The 16556-nt window shown below is 41.9% G+C and overlaps 4 non-coding genes across 4 annotated transcripts; all 4 read right to left on the bottom strand.

Annotated features, from left to right (window-relative positions):
• Nucleotides 1–597: 597 nt before the first annotated feature.
• TRNAA-UGC (transfer RNA alanine (anticodon UGC)) lies at nt 598–669 on the bottom strand. The gene has a single exon. It is a non-coding gene; the product is annotated as a tRNA-Ala (tRNA).
• Nucleotides 670–4873: 4204 nt separating this feature from the next.
• On the bottom strand, nt 4874–4945 carry TRNAA-UGC (transfer RNA alanine (anticodon UGC)). Its single transcript has one exon. It is a non-coding gene; the product is annotated as a tRNA-Ala (tRNA).
• A 9386-nt stretch (nt 4946–14331) lies between these two features.
• TRNAA-UGC (transfer RNA alanine (anticodon UGC)) lies at nt 14332–14403 on the bottom strand. The gene has a single exon. It is a non-coding gene; the product is annotated as a tRNA-Ala (tRNA).
• Nucleotides 14404–16275: 1872 nt separating this feature from the next.
• Nucleotides 16276–16347, bottom strand: TRNAA-UGC (transfer RNA alanine (anticodon UGC)). The gene has a single exon. It is a non-coding gene; the product is annotated as a tRNA-Ala (tRNA).
• Between the last annotated feature and the right edge of the window lie 209 nt (nt 16348–16556).

Here is a 16556-nt window from a genome sequence, read left to right as displayed (position 1 = left end):
CGGTTCCCGCAGTCCTTGGCCACTCGTAGAACATCACTTCCTGAATTTATAAATCCCGCCTCCATGAAGTGATGGCTGTGGTTGGTTCTTTGACCACTGCTCAGCCAATCAATGCAGCTCTGGATGTACCAATCATAGCCATCGCTTTGGTTCATCGAGCGCTGCACTGATTGGCTGAGCAGCGGACAAAGAAGAACCAATCAACAGCTATTGCATTGTGGATGCGGTATTTATGAATTGGCTGGCGGTGGCTCAGTCAGTCCATAAATCGCATCTTCACAACACAACCGCTGTGATTGGTTCTTCGACGTCTGTATTTTTCTTGTTATAATGGGCACGGACTAAATAAAGACAGAAGAAAGTTCTATCTCTAGGCATCCAAGCTCCTATCATTTAAATGCACTTGTGATAGGTTACAAGCAGATGACTAGTTCCAGCCCCATTGTGTCTCAGAGGAACAGAAAGCTCCAGCGGACAAAAATTGTATCACTGAGCAGTGCTCATTCTGAGTGTTCTGTTCAGACAAATGACTGGTGAATTCCAGAATGTTTATCAGTATTGCAGATTTCCGAACTATTAGTTGTTTGTTACAAAACATGGAGATGCCGGGGATTGAACCCAGGGCCTCATACATGCAAAGCATGCGCTCTACCACTGAGCTACATCCCCTTCCTGGAGGTCAACACCATATTCCTAATTCTGAGAGACTACAAGGTCCATAACTAGAGATGAGCGAACCTACTCGGACACACCCATTTTTCTCCCGAGCGCCGTGATTTTCAAGTACTTCCGTACTTGAGTGAAAATATTCGGAGGGCGCCGTGGGTGAGTAGGGGGGTTGCAGCGGGGAGTGGGGGGGGAGAGGGAGAGAGAGCTCCCCCCTGTTCCCTGCTGCTACCCCCCACAACGCCACGCCTCCCACCGCCCCCCAGATCTTTTCACCCGAGTACGGAAGTACTCAAAAATCGCGGTGCTCGATCGAGTAATTACTTGAAACGAGTACATTCGCTCATCTCTATCCATAACCTAAAAGGCAATCCCTTAGTGAGCAGCCCATAGTGTTTTTTACGTCCTAGCCTGCTAGGCTTTAATCTCCGAGGACATTAAAACATGCGTCTGGGGATTAAAGCCCTGCAGGCTCTGGACATGACAGCTCTATGCTCTCAGTTAGCGGAGGTAGCCAACATTCTGGAGCTGTCATTCTGGGCCGCAGGACCCCCCCCCCCTCCCCATCCCAGTAATGTGATCAACGGTATCCGCATGAAGGTCAATAAAAAGTCAAAAAAGTAAAAGTTTCATCTCCCCACTTACAGATCGGATCCCTAAGGGGAGCTGAGGATACTCACCCCCATCCTCGCGGTGTCCTCTGGCGTTCTGGTCATGTGGACTTGACACCGGCATAGGTGAACGCGCCAGACAGCATTACGTCATGCGCAGAGAGCCGGGAGGCCTGGGAAATTAAAAGACTCCCGGCTAGTATGTATAGCCGAGAGCGGGGAGTTGTCACCGGGAGCCGCTGTATGCAGGTCCAGGTCACATGATTGCTGTTATCCAATAAATAACAGCGATCATGTAAAGTAAAAAAAAGTTTTAAAAAGTGTTAAAAAAAAAGAAAGAAAAAAGGTTGTTTTGTCTCTCCTCATGCATCGTATCCGTGAGGGGAGATGAAATCAGGTACCTAAAACCCCCGGATTTATCCGCGGACCTTACTTACCTCGGCTTCTGCGCACACACCAAAAAATGGAGCTGAGAGCTTGGAGATCTCACGGGGGGCCGCAGTACGCGGTTGTTGGTCACGGGATCGCCGTTATCCAATTTATTATGGCGATCACGTAAAAGTTAAAAGGCAGTTAAAGTTTGATGCTCCGTTCGGTTTGGGCCCCGTTGTGCATCCAGACAGAAGATTAGGGCCACAATGGGGATGTTTCTGAGCACAGGACAAACAGGGATATCCATTTTCGGGGGAAAGTCTTCATTCTTATGTGTGCTGTACAAAAAACTATTTTTAAAATGACACAATTGTCACAAACGGAAATTGTAATTTTTCCTTCTGCTTTGCTTAGATTCATTCAAAAACTGTGGGGCCAAAATACACAGAACACCCCTAGATACATTTGTTAAGGGGTCTAGTTTCCAAAATGGGGTCATTTGTGGGGGTTCTGGCAGCTCAAGGGCTCTACAAGTGTGCAATGAGGCAAAAAACGCCTTCAAACTAAATTTCTGTTCTGAAAGCCACCGGCTGCTCCTTTCTATTTGCTCCCCGTTGTGCATCCAGACAGAAGATTAGGGCCACAATGGGTAGGTTTCTGAACACGGGACTAACAGGAGTATCCATTTTGGGGAGCAAATCCTCATTTTCATGTGCACTACAGAAAAAAATCCTGTGTTTAAAATGACATAAACAGATGGAAATATAAATTCTATATTATGTTTGCGCATATTTGAGATATTGCAGTTGAAAATGTGAAAAAATTACGATTTTTTTCAAAACTTTCCCGATTTTGACACTTTCAATAAATATACACAAATTATATCGGCTATTTTCACCACCTAAATGAAGTACGGCATGGCGCCGAAAAAACAATGTCAGAATCACTTGGATATGCAAAACCTTTACGGAGTTATTCTTTGTTAAAGTGACACATGTCAGATTTCATAAATTTGTCCTGGTCATTAAGGCGCAAACAGGCTTGGTCACTAAGGGGTTAAGGACATGGTTTATTTTGGGCATAAGGACTTTTGGGAGATTTTAATTTCCATTTTTTAAAAGCCATAACTTTTTATTTTTCTGTTGACGCGGCCGCATAAGGGTTGTTTTTTGCGTGGCGAACTGCAGTTTTTATTAGTACCCTTTATGGGTTCATAGACTATATTGTAAAACTTTTAGTAATTTTTTTATGACCGCAGGGAGAGAAAACGCAACAATTCTGTCATTGCGCTTTTTTTTTACAGCGTTACTTATGCAGCATAAATGACAGAATACATTTTTTCTGCTTCGATTGCAACGATACTAAAATTCTCATTTTCGTTTTAGGTTTTTCCACTTTATCTCAATAAAAAAGGTTTTTTTTAAAAATTTTTTTTTTTTTTAATTGCTGCATTCACAGTTCTATAACTTTTTTATATTTCCATGGACGGAGCTCTGTGAGGGCTTGTTTTTTGCTGTAGTTTTTATGGGTACTATTTTGGGGTACAGATGGCTTTTTTGATCACTTTAAGGGCTGCCAACCACTAGCGGTTTTTTTTTAACGCTGCGATATCGCTGCGTTTTTTTCATTGTGACTTTCTAATGTTATAATCACATCGCACAAAAATCGCAAAACCACAAACTTGCAATTTTTGGGCGATCCAATAATAACATTATGTCCTGCAATGCCTTATCGCTTGTAATAGCAATCATAGAGCTCTATCTGGATTACATCGCGGGGGTCCGATGACATCATAGAAGAAGAGCGCTCCCTCTGTGAACTCTTTACATGTCAAGATCTACATAGATCGCGGCTTGTATGGGGTTAAGAGTGGGGATCTCTGTCCCGATGCACCCCCACTGTTGCAGCGGGATGCCAGCTATCAGTGACAGACTCCTCCCGCTGCCGGACGACGTGGGATCTCTTCTGATCTTGCGCTATCCACAGGGCGTAACTGTATGTCCTGTTGTGTTAAGTACCCCGCAGCCAGGTTGTACAGTTACGCCCTGTGGCGTTAAGGGATTTTACAGGGTTACAATACTCTCGTTGTCCTAGGCTCAGGATCGATCATCAGTAGTTGACTGTCTGGGGTTCTCTGATCAACTATTGATAACCAATCCGAAGAACAAAAGCGGGTTTTAACACGCCTACAATCTGCTCTACTATTGGCTGGTAAAGCATCAGACGATCGCGGAAATACGTCATGACGAACACCACAGGAACAATCATTCTCTATTCCGATCGCCTGGAGAGCCACGTGACGCTGCAGCCTGCCAGACGTTTCTGTTTGATCGCCTGGAAGTATTGCCCGCTTCTTTGTAAAAGTGAACATTTCAAACTGTAAAGGTGAGTTTTCTCGCGTCTACGTTCTGTTACTCGCCCCTTTTAGCCTCGACCCTTTATGTTACCTCCGCGCTGCGGCAAATAAACATGTGAGAGTATACCTCAAAGCGAGCGAGGCTACAGCGCCACGTGGCCTTATTAAAGCATTCGTAATGGCGAAAGGAGAGCCACGTGGCGCTCACACTTCTGAAACATGTTTGCTTGCCTACTTTGACATGTCTGTTCGCCGTTCTAGATCTTTCTACTCCCAGTTTTAGGCTGGGGTCACACGGGTCTTATTCTTGGTGGAAATCTCGCTGTTTGGCCACAGCAAAAAAACGTGAGATTTCCACTGGGAAAGCACAGCTTCAAAACCCGCAGCACTTAGCCGCAGGTTTTGGAGTGGCTTCTCTGCATGCTTTTCTGTTGCGGCCGGATCTCCCATAGAGGAGAGCGTGGCCGCATGGAAAAAAAAAGAATTGATATGTTGCATCCCGGGAATGCGTGACGCAGCGCGGCTTCTGCCACCTTTGCTGCAATGGATTCGCCACCCCATGTGGATGAGATCTTTGACAAATCTCGCCCACATGGCTGGCTAACCCCGGGATTAGTGGTTGCAGGCGGATTTGCCGCAGCGAAATTCCATGGCAAATCCCCCCATGTGACCCGAGGCTTATTAGGCCTGATTTGCTCATCCAAAACTTAAAACTCATTCATGTATGTTTTTGTGTTTGAGCAGTCTGCCCCCTAGTGTCCAACATTTACTCTACAGAGAATTCTCAACAGTCAGAACATATTTTCACAGTATTGAAATGTCAGTTTTATGAACGCTTTGTTCATATGGAGTTGTTTGTTACAAAACATGGAGATGCCGGGGATTGAACCCAGGGCCTCATACATGCAAAGCATGCGCTCTACCACTGAGCTACATCCCCTTCCTGAAGCACTACAACATGTTCCTATTGTTGTGAAGGTAACGGACGGTCACACCAAATATTGATGGGATTTAGATTTCTCTTTTGTTCGGTCACTTTGGATTTTATTGACAAAAATAAACTATGAACACTTTTATTTTTGCAGAATTTTCCCACGCCTGCCTAAAACTTTTGCACAGCACTGTAATGCATGTCACCATACAGTACACATAACTAGTGCTGCTATACTGTACTAATAAATAATGCTATCAGTGTAAAACATAAATAATGCCACCGTACAGTACAAAGAAATAGCACTGCTGTACTGTATAAATGATGCCGCCACACTTTACTAATAAATACTACCATACATATACTTCATGGTGCTTTTTTTTTTTTTTTTTTTTTTTTTAAATATGGGGGAAAAATGCCTTTCCCCCTGGACCAGGCCATTTTTGGGCCAGTGAAGCACACAACAACATTACCCATATTTTTAATCTTTGAATTCCAGAACTGTTTAGATTTTCATTTTTGCATCATAACAGCAAGCAAGAATATAACTACTATAATACTGCTCCCAATGTACAAGAATATAACTACTATAATACTGCCCCATGTACAAGAATATAACTACTATAATACTGCCCCCTATGTACAAGAATATAACTACTATAATACTGTCCCTTATGTACAAGAATATAACTACTATAATACTGTCCCTTATGTACAAGAATATAACTACTATAATACTGCCCCCTATGTACATGAATATAACTACTATAATACTGCCTCCTATGTACAAGAATATAACTGCTATAATACTGCTCCTATGTACAAGAATATAACTACTATAATACTACCCCCTATGTACAAGAATATAACTACTATAATACTGCCTCCTATGTGCAAGGATATAACTACTATAATACTGCCCCCTATGTACAAGAATATAACTACTATAATACTGTTCCTATGTACATGAATATAACTACTATAATACTTCCCCCTATGTACAAGAATATAACTACTATAATACTATCCCCTATGTACAAGAATATAACTAGTATAATACTATCCCCTATGTAGAAGAATATAACTACTATAATACTGCCTCCTTTGTACAAGAATATAACTACTATAATACTGCCCCCTATGTACAAGAATATAACTACTATAATACTGCCCCCTATGTGCAAGAATATAACTACTATAATACTGCCTCCTATGTACAAGAATATAACTGCTATAATACTGCTCCTATGTACAAGAATATAACTACTATAATACTGCCTCCTATGTGCAAGGATATAACTACTATAATACTGCCCCCTATGTACAAGAATATAACTACTATAATACTGTTCCTATGTACATGATATAACTACTATAATACTTCCCCCTATGTACAAGAATATAACTACTATAATACTATCCCCTATGTACAAGAATATAACTAGTATAATACTATCCCCTATGTAGAAGAATATAACTACTATAATACTGCCTCCTTTGTACAAGAATATAACTACTATAATACTGCCCCCTATGTACAAGAATATAACTACTATAATACTGTCCCCTATGTACAAGAATATAACTACTATAATACTGCCCCCTTTGTACAAGAATATAACTACTATAATACTGCTCTCTATGTACAAGAATATAACTACTATAATACTGCCCCCTATGTACAAGAATATAACTACTATAATACTGCCTCCTATGTGCAAGGATATAACTACTATAATGCTGCCCCCCTATGTACAAGAATATAACTACTATAATACTGCCCCCTCTATACAAGAATATAACTACTATAATACTGCCCTCTTTGTACAAGAATATAACTACTATAATACTGCCCTCTTTGTACAAGAATATAACTACTATAATACTGCTCCCTATGTACAAGAATATAACTACTATAATACTACCCCTATGTACAAGAATATAACTACTATAATACTACCCCTATGTACAAGAATATAACTACTATAATACTGCTTTCTATGTACAGGAATATAACTACTATAATACTGCTCTCTATGTACAAGAATATAACTACTATAATACTGCTCTCTATGTACAAGAATATACCTACTATAATACTGCCTCCTATGTGCAAGGATATAACTACTCTAATACTGCCCCCCTATGTACAAGAATATAACTACTATAATACTGCCCCCTCTATACAAGAATATAACTACTAGAATACTGCCCCCATGTACATGAATACTGTCCCTTATGTACAAGAATATAACTACTATAATACTGTTCCTATGTACATGAATATAACTACTATAATACTGCCTCCTATGTACAAGAATATAACTGCTATAATACTGCTCCTATGTACATGAATATAACTACTATAATACTGCCTCCTATGTACAAGAATATAACTACTATAATACTGTTCCTATGTACATGAATATAACTACTATAATACTGCCCCCTATGTACAAGAATATAACTACTATAATACTGCCTCCTATGTGCAAGGATATAACTACTATAATACTGACCCCTATGTACAAGAATATAACTACTATAATACTGTTCCTATGTACATGAATATAACTACTATAATACTGCCTCCTATGTACAAGAATATAACTACTATAATACTGTTCCTATGTACATGAATATAACTACTATAATACTGCCCCCTATGTACAAGAATATAACTACTATAATACTGCCTCCTATGTGCAAGGATATAACTACTATAATACTGACCCCTATGTACAACAATATAACTACTATAATACTGTTCCTATGTACATGAATATAACTACTATAATACTTCCCCCTATGTACAAGAATATAACTACTATAATACTGCCTCCTATGTACAAGAATATAACTACTATAATACTACCCCTATGTACAAGAAGATAACTACTATAATACTGCTCTCTATGTACAAGAATATAACTACTATTATACTGCTCTCTATGTACAAGAATATACCTACTATAATACTGCCTCCTATGTGCAAGGATATAACTACTCTAATACTGCCCCTATGTACAAGAATATAACTACTATAATACTGACCCCTATGTATAAGAATATAAGTGCTATAATACTGCCCCCTCTATACAAGAATATAACTACTATAATACTGCCCCTATGTACAAGAATATAACTACTATAATACTGCCTCCTATGTACAAGAATATAACTACTAGAATACTGCCCCTATGTACAAGAATAGAACTACTATAATACTGCCCCTATGTACAAGAATATAACTACTATAATACTGCCCCTATGTACAAGAATATAACTACTATAATACTGCTCCCTATATACAAGAATATAACTACTATAATACTGCCTCCTATGTACAAGAATATAACTACTATAATACTCCTCCCCATGTACAAGAATATAACTACTATAATACTGCTCCTATGTGCGAGGATATAACTACTATAATACTGCCCCCCTATGTACAAGAATATAACTACTATAATAGTGCCACCTGTGTACAAGAATATAACTACTATAATACTGCCTCCTATGTACAAGAATATAACTACTGTAATACTGCTCCCTATGTACAAGAATATAACTACTATAATACTGCCTCCTATGTATAAGAATATAACTACTATAATACTGCCTCCTATGTACAAGAATATAACTTCTATAATACTGCCTCCTATGTACAAGAATAAAACTACTATAATACTGCCTCCTATGTACAAGAATATAACTACTATAATACTGCCCCCTCTATACAAGAATATAACTACTGTAATACTGCCCCCTATGTCCAAGAATGTAGAACACTACATCATATGGTGGCCCCCGTGATCTGACACAGCAATGGGTCCCAAAAATCCAGCAGAAAACAACCTCATTTGGAGGTGATGCTGGATAGTGATTCGCCACTTCAGTTCTCAGAGGTAACAGTTTCAGTATCTGAAATGGCCCAAGACCCCTGCTCTACATATGTAGACACAAGTATTAATTGTCAAATGTTAATTGGTGTCTCTTTTACTTTTCTATTGTAGTTCAGATGCATCAATTTACACCTCTGTCTTGTAGACAATGAAAATGATATCTAGCATTCTCTAGATCAGAGTAATACGGACATTGCATGTGTTGGAGTGTTACCTCTCCCGTCACTCACACATGCACTAATTAGCTCCTACATTCACCTAATAATACCGTACTATATTAAGCACCACTTATATCAGTCTTGAAGGAACATTTCTGGACCTGTCATGGACTATGAAATATGAATTTCCAGTTTAGGGTGGAGTTGTTCTTTGTTTTACACCTGCTTCTAGATGATTAATGGAAATGAGGCAGCAGCATTCTGTATACCTACTAAGGAACATACAAAGGATTTCGTTACCAGGGTGAGGTTGTTGGGTGGGTATATCTATGTACATGTAGCAAGAATAGAACAACCCACCAATACGTGATAAACGCAATCAGTTCCTGTATTATAAAGTTAATGAATAATGTCACAATACCATCTACGTGGGTAATGCCGCCCTATTGTACACATAACTAATACAACTATACACTGTAGGAATAAGAAATGCCACCATACAGTACACAGAAATGGCATACCGTATAAATAAATCATCCCACCATGCTGTACTCTTAAATAATGTCACCATACAGTACACAGAACTAAGGGTGCATTCCCACGAACGTATATCGGCTCGGTTTTTCACGCCGGGCCGCTATACATTGTCCTCGTTTGCAGTGGGGGAGGATGGAAGAGCCAGGAGCGGGAACTGAGCTCCCGCCCCCTCTCTGCCTCCTCTCCGCCCCTCTGCACTATTTGCAATGGGGAGAGGTGGGGCGGGGCTAATTCTTAGAACTTAGCCCCACCCCCGCCCCACTTTCTTTCATTGCAAATAATGCAGAGGGGTGGAGAGGAGGCAGAGAGGGGGCGGGAGCTCAGTTCCTGCTCCTGGCTCTTCCATCCTCCCCACCTGCACACGAGGACAACGTATATCAGCTGGGTGTGAAAACCGAGCCGATATACGTTCGTGGGAATGCAGCCTAACACTGTATAAATAGATGATGCTACCATGAGTAATACTGCCATTCTGAACATCTACAGCGCTGTGCAAGGGTTTTAGGCAGGTGTGGAAAAAACGGTGCAAAGTAAGAATCCTCAAAAACAGAAGATTTAACAGTTTATTTTTGTCAATCAACAAAATGCAAAGTGATTGAAGAAAAAGAGAAACATAAATCTCACCAAAATTTGGTGCGACCGTCCTTCATCTTCAAAACGACATCAGTTCTTGGTACATTTGCACACAGTTTTTGAAGGAATTCGGCAGGGAGGTTGTTCCAGACATCTTGGAGAACTAAGCACAGATCTTCTGTGGATGTCGGCTCACTCAAATCCTTCTGCCTCTTCCTGTAATCCCAGACAGACTGGATGATGATGGGATCCGGGCTCTATAGAGACCATATTATTACTTCCAGGATTCCTTGTTCTTCATTACTCTGAAAATAGTTCTTAATGACATTAGCGGGATGTTTGAGGTCATTGTCTTGCTGCAGAATGTATTTGGATCCAATCAGACACCTCCCTGATTGTATTACATGATGGATAAGTATCTACCTGCACTTCTCAGGATTGGGGACCCCATTATTCAGGAGTAAATTCCCAACTCTATTTGCTGAGTTGCTGTCCCAAAATTGCAAGGAACCTCCACCATGATTCCCTGCTGCCTGCAGACACTCATTATTGTACCGCTCTCCACCAAATTACAATGCTGCCTGCCGACACTCATTATTGTACTGCTCTCCACTATGCTTCACTGTTCCCTGCAGACACATTATTGTACTGCTCTCCACCATGCTTCACTGCTGCCTGCAGACACTTATTGTACCGCTCTCCACCATGCTTCACTGCTGACTGCAGACACTCATTATTGTACTGCTCTACACCATGCTTCACTGCTGCCTGCAGACACCCATTATTGTACCGCTCTCCACCATGCTTCACTGCTGCCTGCAGACACTCATTATTGTACTGCTCTCCACCAAACTACACTGCTGCCTGCAGACACTCATTACTGTACCAGTCTCCACCATGCTTCACTGCTGTCTGCAGACACTCATTATTGTACCGCTTTAATTCATGCTTCACTGCTGCCTGCAAACACTCATTGTCACGCTCTCTACCATGCTTCACTGCTGCCTGCAGACACTCATTATTGTACCGCTCTTACACATGCTTCACTGCTGCCTGCAGACACTAATTATTGTACCGCTCTCTACCATGCTTCACTTCTGCCTTAAGACACTCATTATGGTACCACTCTTACCCATGTTTCACTGCTACCTGCAGACACTCATTATTGTACGGCTCCCCACTATGCTTAACTGTTGCCTGCAGACACTCATTATTGTACCGCTCTCTACCATGCTTCACTGCTGCCTGCAGACACTCATTATTGTACTGCTCTCCACCATGCATCACTGCTGCCTGCAGACACCCATTCTTGTACCGCTCTCCACCATGCTTCACTGCTGTCTGCAGACACTCATTATTGTACCGCTCTCCACCATGCTTCACTGCTGTCTGCAGACACTCATTATTGTCCGCTCTCCACCATGCATTACTGCTGTCTGCAGACACTCATTATTGTCCGCTCTCCACCATGCATTACTGCTGTCTGCAGACACTCATTATTGTACCGCTCTCCACCATGCTTTACTGCTGCCTGCAGACACTCATAATTGTACCGCTCTCCACTATGTTTCACTGCTGCCTGCAGACACTCATTATTGTACTGCTCTCCACCATGCTTCACTGCTGCCTGCAGACACTCATTATACCACTCTCCAGCCTTTCAGAGAACAATGTCTTCTGTTACAGCCAAATATTTCACAGTTTGACACATCAGTCCATAACTACTGCTGGCATTATTCTGCCCCCCTGTTCCTATGTTTTCATGCATAGCTTGAGTCGCTTGGCCTTGTTTCTCTGTTAAAGGTATGGCTTTTTGGCTGCTATTCTTCCATGAAGACCATTTCTGGCAAGACATCTTTCTAATTTGAATGGAAGTAAGCATGTAGTGTCTTTCATTTGTGTTACACTGAGTTTCCTTGGCCGACTACTGCATCTGTGGTCCTGAATTTTGCCCATTTCTTTGTGCTTCTTCAAAAGAGCTTGAGCAGCACATCCTGTAACCCCAGTTTGCTTTGAAATCTTTGGCAGAGAGAGCCATTGCAGATGTAGTATAACTACCTTGTGTCTTGTTGCTGTGCTCAGTATTGCAATAATGTATGACCTGTGACATGAAACTGTCTTCCACAACCTCCCCTTTTTAGAAGAATTTAGCTGTTCCTCACCCAGTTTTAGGCCTCCCACATAGTTGTTTATGTTTCAGTTAATGACTGGATTTTAACCTACATATGAAAATGCCGGTCATTCTCACCTGTTTGGTATAGTTGGTTAATAATCCTATAAGATCCCTGATTTTATGCAAGTGTACCTAGTAGAAGTGATGCTGTTTTGAAGGTAAAGGACGGTCACACAAACTATTGATGGGATTTTTGTTAAGTCACTTTGAATGTTGTTGTTTATTTTTGTTGTTGACAAAAATAAACCATTAACACTTAAAATAAAAAATGCTGTATATAGTCGGGTATAAGCCGACCCGAGTATAAGCCGAGGCACCAGCGGTGTGGCAAGCAGCTATATAATTCTCCCCGCTGTCATCTCTCTGCTCGCCTTTGAATTTTCCTGCTGTCAGCAAGTAAGCAATTGCCAATCACAGCCGGCTGGGAGGTGAGTATTGCGTTTTTTTAAACTAGTCCCTCACTTGAGTATAAGCCGAGGCGGGCTTTTTCAGCATTAAAAAAATGTGCTGAAAAAGTCGGCTTATACTCGAGCATATACGGTACATCTTGTAATAAATGTCACCATACAGTACACATAAATAGTGCTGCTATATTAAACTAATAAATAATGCTTCAAGTGTAAAACGTAAGTAATGCCACCGTACAGTACAAGGAAATAGCACTGCTGTACTGTAGAAATGATGTCACCTTATGCAACACAGAAATGGCATATTGTGTAAATAAATGATGCCGCCACACTGACTCTTAGGGCTCACACCCACTGGCGTTTTTTTTCTCTTGTGCTGCGAGAGCAAGTAAAAACACTGGGCTAGCAGCACAAGAAAAACGCTCTGATATCGCCAGTGTTCTCAACAGGGCCAGCGGCAGCAGCGCTAGCCCCATTGAAAACATAGGGAGAATACCGCGGACTTGTGCCACAACTGTGACAGCTGTGGCAGAAGTGCAGCATGCTATCCCATTGCTTTCAATGGGGTCGGTGCTGCTGCCGGCCCCATTGAAAGCAGTGGTTTGTGGCAACCCCCGCAGCATGATTTTCGGGGAAGGGCTTGAAATATAAGCCCTTCCCTGAAAATCATCATTAGCTGGTTAAAAAAACAAACAAAAAAATTACTCACCTCTCCGCCGCTCAGACGCGTCCTCCAGCTGGCTCCCCTGCACTGCTTTCCAGCACTTTCAGCAGGCGGGGATTTAAAAATCCCCACCTCCTGAAAGGGCTGTGCTAATTGGCTGAGTGTTCGGCCAATTACAGCCAGCGCTTAGCTATTCATTCAGTGTTTTCACTTGCTCTCGCAGAGCAAGAGGAAATAAAACACCAGTGGGTGTGAGCCCTTAAATAAATACTACCACACATACACTTTATGGTGCTTTTTTTTCTAAATATGGCGGAAAAAATTGCCTTACTGCTTGAAGTAAGAACCCTGCGTTTATTCAAGAGCTCGCTATTACATCATGTATTTTTGTTAGCCATTATAAGGTATCATAGCTACAAGATTACGTGGTTTCTCTTGCTGGGAACAATCACATTTTGTTTTTGTGTTTAAGCAGTCTGCCACCTAGTGTCCATCAGATGCATAGATTTTCACAGCATATAAGATAAAATGTTGGTCTAGTGATGGTTACTAATTCACATAATATGGTCACCTGGGTGGCCCCAGATGTATGTGGTTTGCAATTTGGCAATTTTTTTTTTCATTTTTAAAATAGTTTTGTATGTTAAGCAAAACGTGGAGGTTCCAGGAATCGAACCCACAGACTCGAATATCTTAAACCTACACAGTATTATATCACCCATGCAATATATATCACCCATATAAACATTTCCATTTCAGATACACAGCCCACTGATATGTGGCACTTATCATATCCCTGGGTACACATTTTCAAGGTATATTGTGTTGACTAGACTGCCCCCTAGTGTCATTAATTCCACAACGAATATTTGCACAGTATTGAATCCAGTCTGTTACACCCAATCACGTTATATTCTTGCATATTTATCAGTTTTACGAACTATTTGTGTTTATGGAGTTGTCTGTTACAAAACATGGAGATTTCAGGGATTGAACCCGGGGCCTCATACATGCAAAGCATGCGCTCTACCACTGAGCTACATCCCCTTCCTGCAGCACTGTAACATGTTCCTGCATCTGAGAGACTACATCGTCCATGGCCTGAATATGGATGGTAGCATCTGACAATACTGTTGGCACTATTAAAGGGGTTAGTGCCCAGATGGCATCCCCTGGTCATGTGCCATACAGCGGGGTCCCCAACTCAGATCCCCCTCTATTTTCCTAAGTGAAGAGCTGCTCAGTAAGGGTGACTACACACTACAGTTTTTTTTCACTGCAAAATTGCATATTGCGATCTCGCAAAATCGCAATATACCGCGAAATCGTGATTTTGTGCGATCGCGATTTTAACATTACAAGTCCCATAGACCCCTGCAGAAAAAAAAACGCTGTGAATTTCGCAGTGAAAAAGAACTGTAGTGGGTGGTCACCCTAAGGCCGGATTGACACGAACATATTTATGCACATAAAACTTGCATGCGCCATACGCAGAGAATATAACCCAGTGATTTCTATGGGTGCTCTAACCTTGTGGAGTATTCTCATGCAGAGTATATCGAGAATGGCGTAATACAGGAAAACATCCGGCAAAAGGCGATCCCACAGAGGAAACCAGTCAACGCTAAAAGTGCTCAGAGGAGGATGTCAAGAGTCATTCTGAGAAACGGGAGATGCCCCGTCAAGCAAACTGCGATCAGATACAACACTGGCGCTCCAACTACCGCTCTTCCCCGAAAATAAGACCGTCTTATATTCATTTTTGTTTCAAAAGAGGCGCTAGGTGTTATACTTACCTAGCAGGCTCAGTCCAGGTCCCTCCCGCTGCTCTCCAGAGGTCCGGCGAGGTTCCCGCAGTCCTCGGCCGCTCGTAGAACATCACTTCCTAGTTATGGGATTCATAAATCCCGCCTCCAGGAACCGATGGCTGCGATTGGTACTTTAACCACTGCTTAGCCACTCAACGAAGCGCTGGATGAACCAATCACAGCCATCGCTTTGGTACATCGAGCGCTGCATTGATTGGTTCTGCAACTATTGCTCAGCCAATCAACAGCCATGGCATTGTGGAGGTGGGATTTATGGATTGGCTGGCCGCAGCTCAGTCGATTCATAAATCCCGCCTCCACAACACAACGGCTGTGGTTGGTTCTTCGACCGCTGCATTGATTGGTTGAGTGTAACTAGGGTTTATTTTCGGGGTAGGGATTATATTTCAAGCCCTCCCAAAAAATCAGGATTGGCCTTATTTTCAGGGAAACATGGTAACAGGTTCAAACACACAACTCCCCGTTTCTTAGCGAGGATTTGTTACAACAGGCAGACGACCAGTTCCAGCACCGTTGTGTCTCAGAGGAACAGAAAGGTGAGACTACAGCGGGAAAAAATTCTATCACTGAGCAACAAAAATCATCCCCTGGTTAGATAGATCAAGATCGCTGTTGGCCTGTGCCAATGGGAGGTCAGAATTTGGCACAAACAGAAATTACTGACCCCTTCCTGTCAGCTGGTCAGACTCTCCATCCAATGTGCGACTACAACGAGAAGCTTCCTGTCCGCAGGGGCCGATATTCCAGCAGAATGATATCAACACCCAGTGGGATCTACACCCCAATGAATTGCTGCGGTTCTGAATGCCAAAGGAGGTCCATCACACTACAAGGTGGGGGGGGGGGGTCTGTAATAAAGAGGCCATTCAGTGTAGATGACCGGCAATGTATGCCTCTGCATTGTATTGACTACACTGCCCCCTAGTGGATGTCACTTACTCTACAAAACAATCCTCAAAAGCTATGGCCATTGGTGTAAATCTCATTCTCAGTGTTCTGTTCAGACAAATGACTGGTGAATTCCAGAACATTTATCAGTATTGCAGATTTACGAACTATTTGTGTTTATGGAGTTGTTTGTTACAAAACATGGAGATGCCGGGGATTGAACCCGGGGCCTCATACATGCAAAGCATGCGCTCTACCACTGAGCTACATCCCCTTCCTGCAGCACGGTAACATGTTCCTAATTCTGAGTGACTACATGGTGCATAGCCTGAAAGACAACCCCTTAGTGACCAGCCCATAGTGTTTTTACATCCTGGCCTGCTGGGCTTTAATCCCCAGGACATCCCCTTCCTACAGTACTACACCATGTTCCTAATTTTGTGAAATTACATTGTCTATAGGCTGAAACAGAACAGGGTTGAT

This window comes from Eleutherodactylus coqui, chromosome 1, assembly GCF_035609145.1.
Source record: "Eleutherodactylus coqui strain aEleCoq1 chromosome 1, aEleCoq1.hap1, whole genome shotgun sequence".
In the NCBI taxonomy this organism is placed as follows: Eukaryota; Metazoa; Chordata; class Amphibia; order Anura; family Eleutherodactylidae; genus Eleutherodactylus; species Eleutherodactylus coqui.
This window is presented reverse-complemented; position numbering and strand designations above follow the sequence as displayed.